The 9,637-nt window shown below is 44.9% G+C and overlaps 1 protein-coding gene across 1 annotated transcript in view; it reads right to left on the minus strand.

The window, feature by feature from the left end:
* The window catches only part of RGS6 (regulator of G protein signaling 6), a 575,553-nt gene extending 566,365 nt beyond the window's left edge, over positions 1–9,188 (minus strand). The window contains 1 exon segment of the mRNA XM_060139971.1: positions 8,902–9,188. The gene's annotated coding sequence lies outside the window, so the exon portion shown is untranslated.
* Positions 9,189–9,637: the final 449 nt, after the last annotated feature.

Consider the following 9,637-nt stretch of genomic DNA (forward strand, 5'->3'; position numbering starts at 1 on the left):
AGAAACGAAAACCTAGAATTAACAGCATATGCTTTGGCATGAAGTGAAATACCCTATGCGTTGGGGTGAGACATCTGAGAACTTCCTAATCGGCCATGCCAAGCAAGTTAAATAAAGTTTATCCCAAGATGTATCCACTTTAACCTGAAGCCATAGGAAGATCTGGGAGTCAGTGGTCAACCTCTCAGTCTGAAAGTCTAAAAGGCATTGAACATTTGGACAGAGATCCTGACATCGTGGGGAAAAATGCCCATTCGCATGGGAATTGTTCATTGACTATAATAAAGCAAAACCAGTTACAAGCATTTCACTGCAAGGGAGCAATCTCCTGAATAACAATAAGAAGTAACTAGAAATTCACTGTTACATACCCTCTGTTATCAACATAAGGTGAGGAAAATGTCACTCAGTCCACTTTGTTTTCTCATTTTACTTTCAGTAAACATAAATTTAGATTGCCCCATCCCTGTTTCCCTTAAATTCTAAGTTCTTCAAAATGAACTTCCCTGCCTGAAAGGTCTTTGAGGACCTGACTCTCAGTAGAGAGGTATGAAAAATCCTTTGCACACTTTGTCACTTCTATCCTTTTACTTACACTGAAATGCCTCAAGCACACTTTGACCACCTCTGTCCCCTGCCCCATCTCTGCAGATCCCCAACTCTGCAGGTCCTCCAACATCCAATTCATCCATTCAACCTCTTCAGTGAAATCTCCCAGTGGGAAGTAATCCCTCCCCCATTCCATGTATACATGCCTGTCTTACCACATTCTGTTTCTCCATCTTTTTCCCCTCAACAGAATTTTAAACTTCTTGAAAACAGAAGCCATATCTGATTAATCATCATCTAGAAAAGGGCCTTCAGTAGTGGGACCACTGTCATCACGAACAAGGAGCAGAGACCTTAGACTAACTGTCGCCTGGGGTAGGAACACCCCCTCCCCTTCCCCCATCCTCCCCCACCCCCAAACTAAGAGTGACTAAGGGCTTCCCTGGTGGCGCAGTGGTTGAGAGTCCGCCTGCCGATGCAGGGGACACGGGTTCGTGCCCCGGTCCGGGAAGATCCCACATGCCGCAGAGCAGCTGGGCCCTAAGCCATGGTCGCTGAGCCTGTGCATCTGGAGCCTGTGCTCCGCAACGGGAGAGGCCACAACAGTGAGAGGCCCGCATACAGCAAAAAAAAAAAAGAGTGACTAAACCTCAGATTTCCAGGAATACTCTCTCTTACAGGAATGCCTGCGAAGCAATCACAGTTTCTCAGCCCTATTCTGCACCTGGGGAGAGCACAGATCAATAGCATTATGCTGCTTTGTCTAACGTCACAAACCCCTGGCTACAGGTAGGAACCAGCAGCCAAGTCCCTAAACCACCTGCCATTCTGAAAGTTAAAAGTGCCTACCCCTTAAAAACAAACTCCAGTATAATCAATAAATGTATCTTTTGTGAATGCATCCTTTCTATTCTGACCAGCTGCTGAATCAGTCTTTGTTTTAGGATGTATGGTCAGCAAAATAATATAACGGTAGCTTCCTGCTAGGTTTGGAATCTAAATGCTCTAGCACTTACATAGTGGCTCCAGGGAAATATACACAGTATACTGTTTTTAAAGTTGTTGTCTTTCTTCTGCAGAGGTCACAAGAAGAAAAAACACTGCCAGCTCAAACAAGCGTTTTGTTTGGATTGGGCATTGTAGATCCCTGTAATATTTTTCTAATTGGAATTAGTTGCTAATGACTAAAATGGATTAAAAATGGATGACAACAGCTTTCTGAGCAGCACATACCCTTTGCTTTAACACAGTCCTTACCTGACCCTAATGCTTCCCAACCCTGAGGTCCAGCACCAGATGCCATTCATCGTCACACATGGGTGGCTGTTTGGCTTTTAGAAAAAAAGAAAATGTTATTTGGTACCCATGTCTCTTTCAAAAATAGGGCAGAGGGCCCCATGTTTCAAGAAACTGGGGATAAACACATTTCTTTCTGAGAGTAAAAACTTTCTACATGTTTTACACACAAACAGAGCATGGTTTTGATGAAAAAATACAACTTAAGTTACCACTGTGAAAGAAACCTCACTCCAATAAAGATGTTAAAAAAAAAAAAAGAAACCTCACTTGTTTCACTCATCTGCTTTACCTAACTGGCTCTGTGTTTGAGTCTGCAACCCATTTTCTAAGGCTTTTCCCTTCCTTCATTCATTTCACAAACAGCTCTCAAGCAATTACTATGAATCAGAAACGGACAGATGTTGAAGCTACAAGAGGGAATAAAACAGAGTCCCTGCTCTCAGGGAGTGTACATGTTAGTGGACAGAGACAGACAAAATACAAATAAAAACGTATAGTGCAATGTCATGGTGATAAAGCTCTGAAGAAAACTGGAGCAGATAAGGCAATACAGAGCGCTGTTGAGGCAGGAGTTAATTATTTTAGCTACGCTGGTCTGGGATGACTCTGATGATGAAGATTTTACATTAGTTTTTACTCTGAAAGCAAACAATAATTGGTTTAATTATTATTATTATTAACACCTCTTATCTGAAAAGATTGCTGTTATTCCCTCTCTTCACCTATGAAATTTCTGCCTATTTCCCAAAGCCTCTCTTCCAGGTCTGATTATACAGTGTTCTCTCTCTGAACTGGACTGTACTTACTATCTTCATCATCTATTTGCTACCCAATCTGACTTATAAAATTCCGTGCATTATTTTCCTAAACGGTCACTTAACATCCTTTGTTCATTTTCTGTTTATTTCTATTTCTCTCCAAAACAACTGAAATGAACTCAAGGGAAGGGTTTCTGTTCATCCCTGACCTTGTGATATATCAGAGAGACTTGGGATCTTAGGGTCGGATAAGATCTGGATTTAAATCTTGGTTTTAATAACTCAAAAACTACCTGACCTAGGGCAAGTGGCTGAACCTCTTCTTCAGCTTCAGTTTCTTCATCTGTAAAATGGGAGTGATATCACCTAGTTCTTGTTAAAGTCTTTGATCTACAAAAGGCTTTACATGTGCTAATTCTTATAAGGTCAGTCCACTGCTGTATGACAGATCAGTAGCTCTGTAGGCTGGGCAACTTCTGGCTCAGGAAACCAATTTCTCTCAAGCATTTACTATGAGTGTTGCCTCATGGTGGGGGCAGGATAAAATTATGGTTTAAAAAAAAAAGACCACAGCCTAGTGGGAGAGACAAACATGGACGTATAATTACAAACTAGGACGAGGACCTCAGTATATCATGGATCTCAGGTGGATCTAGCCAAGCAGAATCAAGCAAACAATAAGAATGGGGGTTAGAACCATTTGCACCTTGCACATTCACCTGTAACTGCCCATGCGCCTGTACCCAGACCAGTCCATGCACCCACATCTGGTCCAGTCTGCACATCTGCACCAGTATTTGTCCATCCTTCCTTCCATTTTCACCCACCCATAGATGTCACTCTGCAAGTCAGTAACTCAGCAAATATTTACCAAACCCCTACCATGTGCCAAGCGCTATAAGAGATACCAAGAAAAGAGAGGAAAATAGCACAGGGCCTTGTCTGGGTGTGGGTCACGGTCTGGCCCAAGAGATACCAATGTAGCCGCAGCCCCTATTTTTCACTTCTCTTCCTGCTGGTGACTAATGGCCTTTAGGCTCATGGAAACAGATCTCCGGCTGCCACAAAAGAAGATAATCCTCACTCCACCCTTTCCACTTCCAGCGTTTGGGCCACTTGCTTTCTTACATCAAGTGTCAGAACTATGGAGTAAGATTCTCCAAGGAGCTTAGGAGTTCCTCAGCTGCTAGGCTGATGGAGCAAGTCCTCAGGAATAGAAGAAAGTTGGAAACGATTGCCCTGAAATACTTAGTATCTCCCAACAGACTCAGGCTGGAGGAGGTCACAGAGAGGATGTGGCTTCCAGTTGACCTGCAAGTTGAATCCCGGCACTCAGGAGGCTCCTCACTCCTCCCCCGTGCTTGGAATGTACATTCTGCCCACCATCCCCCTGGGGAGCATGTGCAAGGATGCAGCCTTGAGAGAGAGAGAGAGAGTAAGGTGTTGTTGAGACCATCTGGACTGAGGACTTGACTGAGCCCAGTTAAAGCCTCAGAGTAGAAACACAGGCCTGAAAAACATAAATTTTTAAGGTTCTGGCAGGTGGGTACAGAGATCTACCCCTCTGGCCCTGTGGAAGACAAGCCTCTTATGTAAGTTTCCTTGCTTATTACATCTTTCACCTACCAACCTGGAGGTCTCCCTCTTTCTTCCTTCTCCTTGCCTTCCATGTGTGGGGACCAGTTTCAGATTTCATTCAGGGAACAACCAGGGTTGTAACTCATTATCAAAATTCTTAGAAAACAGGAAGTATGGTGTAACAGGGCCCATCTTCTCCAGCTACTGGGCCTCCTCTGCCCTTCTCCTCACAGCCACACATACTCAAGGGGTATACTTTTTATTTTCATTTTACAGACGAGGACATTGAGGTTCAGAAACACAATGAACAGGGTTTAAAATGCCTGTTGTGCTACTTAAAGAGCTATGGATGGTAGCTCTGTGGGAGCTCGGGGCTGGCCTGGATTGAACGCAATACAGGCGCCTGGGGACCTCTGAGGGCTGCCACCACCCATCCACGTTCATACAGGACACTCTCATCTCAGGAGCCTCTGATGAACGTGTGCTTTCCCCTGTGCAAGAAAATAGCCTCTAAGGGTAGGGCAGACAGCAGCGGACAAGGGAGCTCTACCATGCCAAAACTTGAAGGTGGCTTTTTCCTTTGATGGTTTTACCAAAGTATTTCGAAAAGCCCAGACAGCTGTCTCCACCACAACTCATTTGAATAGCCTCACTCACAGGAGCATCTACTCTGTTCATATTCAAATATTTACACATTTTTCAGTTTCCATCTGTAAAAATGGGTGTCCTCTGCACCCTGTGTTTCTAACACCAAAGTGGAAGGAAGGGATTCATTTTCTAGCCACAAAGTAGCCACACAAGGAAGACCAACAAGTTCTGAGTGTGGTGTTTCAGCCAGCTGGAAACTCCTAGCTAGCAAATGCACTCACTCCGCGCCCTCTTCCCCTGTTTCCTGGGTCATAAGATGCAGTCCTCCCTCGGAGACTGGTCAGGATGCTCTAAGGAGCACTGTTCTGCCTTTTGGGGGGATGGGGGCGGAGTCTGGGCCACTGCTTGCTTTGCGGGCTGCCTTGGTAGTTGGGATAATTAATAGTGAATTTCCTCCCCCTTACTGGAATGTGCATGTGGTAGAAAAAGAATTGCCTCTTACAGGTCTCAGGGAGGCAGCTGTGAAGCATTGGAGAGGCTTCCTGGTTTGTAACATCTCAAGCAACTACTCTGAGTTGTTACTTAATGTAACTCACTTGGTTTAATGTGCACTTTGCCTACTTATGAGCAGTTTTGCTGTCTCTACAGTTGGAAGAACTGGGTTTCATGACTGATTATTATTCTTATTACAGATTTAATGGTTCCAAATTATGGACGATGATCTCTTTTATCCTGACCACTTCGGAAAGTTTTTTCCCCCATGGAGAAGACTGATAGCAGTTTGAACAAAGTTTACCGGGCACTTACTGGCAGTTACATTCCTAGGCATGGGGCAGAGGGATGCAAAGAAAAGTGCAACAGTGTTTCTGCCCCCAAGGAACTTACCATCTAGTTCTCAGGGTGGTCCCCAGACCAGCAGAATCAGCGGGACCATCATGCTAGAAATATAAATGCTCAGGCCCCATTCCAGACCAACTGAGTCCAAAACTCTGGGGGTAACCCCCAGCCATCTGTGTTTGAAAAAACCTGCTTCAAACAAAGATCATCCTCATCAAAGGTCAAAACGACAAGTATGTGGTTAGCTTATTGAGCTAAATCTAAAAGTATGTGGTTAGCTTATTGAGCTAAATCTAAAAGTGTCATTTGTCCTTTGAGGAAACAGGCCCAGAGCCCAAAAGCCACATGAGGAGTTGGTGGAGAAACTGAAACCAGAACTCAGGTCTCCCACCACCACCCCCAGCCCTGCATGGCCAAGGTTCTTTCTGTTTCTTTTCTGGTGCTTTAAATCCTAAATCTTATGGGGAGCCAAGTTTTGCCAATCCAAAGTGCAAACACTGGTTTTCAAAGACAACAGAGAAACTGGTCACTTTGAAAATAAAGACCACTAACAAAAATTAAAACCTGATATATCAAAGCCGTCCAGCAAACTAGCAGTAATTTCCCAAACCTTTAACACACATCCAAGTTTCATTTACAATTTGAAAATTGCGGGGGGGGGGGGCGGGATAGGGAGAAGGGTAAAAATACAATGAATAATGTGATCAGAATATAGTCTAGAAAAATATATAGTATGCGGAAATGTCAAGTGGTTCACCTTCTATGGGAGAATTACAAACGATCTTCCATTTTTTCCTTTGTATTTTCCTGAATTTTTCCCAATGGTTATTTATTACTTTGGTATCAAGAAAAAAGTAAAACCACTTTTTTGAAATGTTACATCCATAATCACGCAACATAAAGGTTTATTTTGTAATTCTATTTCTTTCCATACAGCAGGATAGTGTGTGTGTAGTAATTATTTATATCATGCCATATGTTACAATGAAGATGAAATTCGGTAAATACATCCCATCCAGCTGGTACTGAAAATGAAGAGGTTAAATGCTTTCCTAGGTTCAAAGCACTATGAATTAAGACGAGCTAACTGTGAAGCTAAAGGAGAAATTAATCCCAGTATTGAGATCTCTGAGAGCATCTCTTTGAAAAACATTGATGTGACACATAGCTCCTTACTCACATCTCCCTGATGTTGAACCCCTGGCACAATACAGAAGGTTTGGCAATTCCTGGCAAAGTCTTAGGAGTTCAGGGGATAAAATGCATGGGAGAATATCAGAGAAATAAGAAAGAGAATGATCCTATTTTTATATAAAAGTCTGTTCCTGTGGACAGTAAGACATCCAAAATTACTGACAAATTTCATTGTCCTAAATATCCTTTAAAATTTTTTTCTTTCTCAAGAAATGTTTGCTCATTTAAAAAAAAATCTATATTTGCCATCTCATTCCACAAATCATAAATAAATAAATAAATAAATAAGGACTGTCTCATTTAAAGAGAACTTTCTGCCACAAAAGCATTGTTGCAATGCTTCACTTGATAAGATAAATTTGTGCTGGAAGAAAACCTAGCATTGTTTTACTGAAACTCTCAGCAATATAAATTCAGTGCGTGTTAATTAAAGTTTCTTAAAGGAGACAGGGAAGTAAAGTTAAGAACAAATGTAATTACTTACTATGGAAAAGAAAACGCCAGTGGCTACCTACTTCAGAAAAATACCTCACAGAAGCTGACATTTCTAGAATTTCCAGACACTTTCAGAAAAGGACAAATTATTTGGGGTAAAAAAATATATATAGTAATACATCAACATTTATAGTACATAAGCTCACCAGATCTACACCACAGTTCAGCTTAGTAATATCAGAGAACGCAGAAAGAATTTACAAATTTACCATCTTGGTTTTCGCTGTTTAGCATGTGAGCGTTTCCTTACAAAGGTAAATCTCTGAAGAGTCTCCAATTTCCCTCAGTCCTCTACTTGCTTTCTCTCACAGGGCAGTCCCACCCATTACAAAAATAACAAATTAATAAAAAAGAAGAAAGAATATAATGACTATACCACTCACAGAAAGTTTCTCACCAACCCCCCAGTGCCCACTCCATATAATTACCTATCCACCTGGGAAAATTGGTCCATAAAAGCCTTACCTAGTGAGCCAAATCTGACAGTTTCCTTTCAGTTTAACACTTTTTGACAACACACACAAACCTGTGGCTCAGACTCTAACTCCATCCAGACACTTATAAGCCCATTTCTTATTCTTCCATTTCTCATGAGCCCCCTCTGCTAAGAAAAAGGGTCCAACCCTTTTGGGACCCTAGGAAAGTAGGTCCCAGTTTACCTACTACTGCTTATTTTTGCAGTTTTACTTTTGGACTGCTAAAAGGTATTGATCAGAAACTATCTGCAGATCCAGCTGCTAAGCACTGATAAATACTGAGGGAACAATTCCAAGCCAAGAACAATACCCAAAATATCTTAAGTTTGTAGCGTGGAAATGCCACTCGTCTCAACAAGAGAGAAGGAAACAACGTTCCTACTCCATCAAAATAAAAAATAATAAGTAGAAGATTCATCATCTTCCATTCTGAACAAAATTAAATTTTCTGGGTCACTTTCCTTTCCTGTCTCACTGGGCCACTTCTTAACGCAGACTGACAGCGACGGTAAACACGGTCCTTCACACAACCCTTTCAGTTGTCATCCTCACGGAGCAAATACCCACCCGTCCCTTTCCTGCCGCGGTCCCCAACAACAGACCTCACCACCCACCCCTGCCCTCCACACCTCGCCTGTCGCTTGCTTTTCTTCCAAACCACAAATGGGTGAGCTTATTCAGAGAAAAAGTTAATGAACATCTGCTTTTGAGGTAAAACTGCCCTACCTGTGTTCACGGAATCAGAAGATTGGAAGTACCTAAAAGCACGTACCCTCTGCCAGCTCGCCCCGGCCGGCCGGCGAGCGCCTCACACCCAGAAACCCAGGAACATGATTTATATGCAGACCTGCACCCGTCCCACACAACTCCACACGCCAGCTTGCCTAACCACTTATGTAAGCTCGTGCCTCTATAGTCCCAAACTGCGCGCGCACACACACACACACACACACACACACACACACACACACACCGACACCTGTCACGTATCTGCAATGGACAAGCATCTACACCCAGGAAATTAAATGAAATCAACACACGTGAACTGGAAGGGTGAAGGGCATACCGTTTTAAAACATCTTTTCCCCCATTTGTTTCTTGCTCATTTCTGTAACAACTACAATTACCTTAGCAACCAAAGAATTGCGTTGACTCCCCCTCCGGTTTCTGAATTTCTCCTAAAGACAAGCTTGCGCCAGGTTCATGGTAAAGCTAGAGAAGTCCAGGGATCAAGGGGCCGGCAGCTTCTTGGGGGCGGAGGGGACGCCTGGGTTAGTCTCCGCGCGGCTCTTCAACGTCTCGCCTGGTCTTCCCGAGTTTCCGCGGTGGAGAGCGCGGGGTCTCAGCGAGCGGACCGCGAAGCCCGAGGCCGGCGCGGAGGCGCGGTGGGTCGCATGGTGTCAAGGGCGCAGGTCGGTCGGGTGTCTCCAGCGCGCTGGGGGATGGCCCCGGTCTCCGCCCTCCTGGGCGCTCGCCCGCCTCTGTCGCCCCAGGCCGGCGGGGTCCGTAGAGCTCGGTCCGCCCCCTCGGCGCCCGCCCGCCTGCTCCCGCAGCTTCGGGAATCCGGCGCCCGGGAGGAGCTCTCGCCGCCGAGCAAGGCCGAGCGCAGGAGCTGCCCCAAGTCGCGAAGGTGCTCAGCTCCGCCGCTCGGGAGCTGCCGCAGCGGCGCCCGCTGTCGGGTGTCGAGGGAAGCTGCAGCCAGCGCCGTGCGCACCTGGGCTCCCGCACCTGGGCCCCGACAGGCGCGGGGCGGGGCGGGGCGGCGGCCCGGGCGGGGCCGAGGCACCTGAGCGCAGCCTAAGGGCGCCGCTGCCCGGCTCACCTGTTCCCAGCGTCGCGGAAGGTGCAGATGGAGATTTGCCC

Source organism: Lagenorhynchus albirostris, chromosome 1 (assembly GCF_949774975.1).
Source record: "Lagenorhynchus albirostris chromosome 1, mLagAlb1.1, whole genome shotgun sequence".
NCBI classification, from domain to species: Eukaryota; Metazoa; Chordata; class Mammalia; order Artiodactyla; family Delphinidae; genus Lagenorhynchus; species Lagenorhynchus albirostris.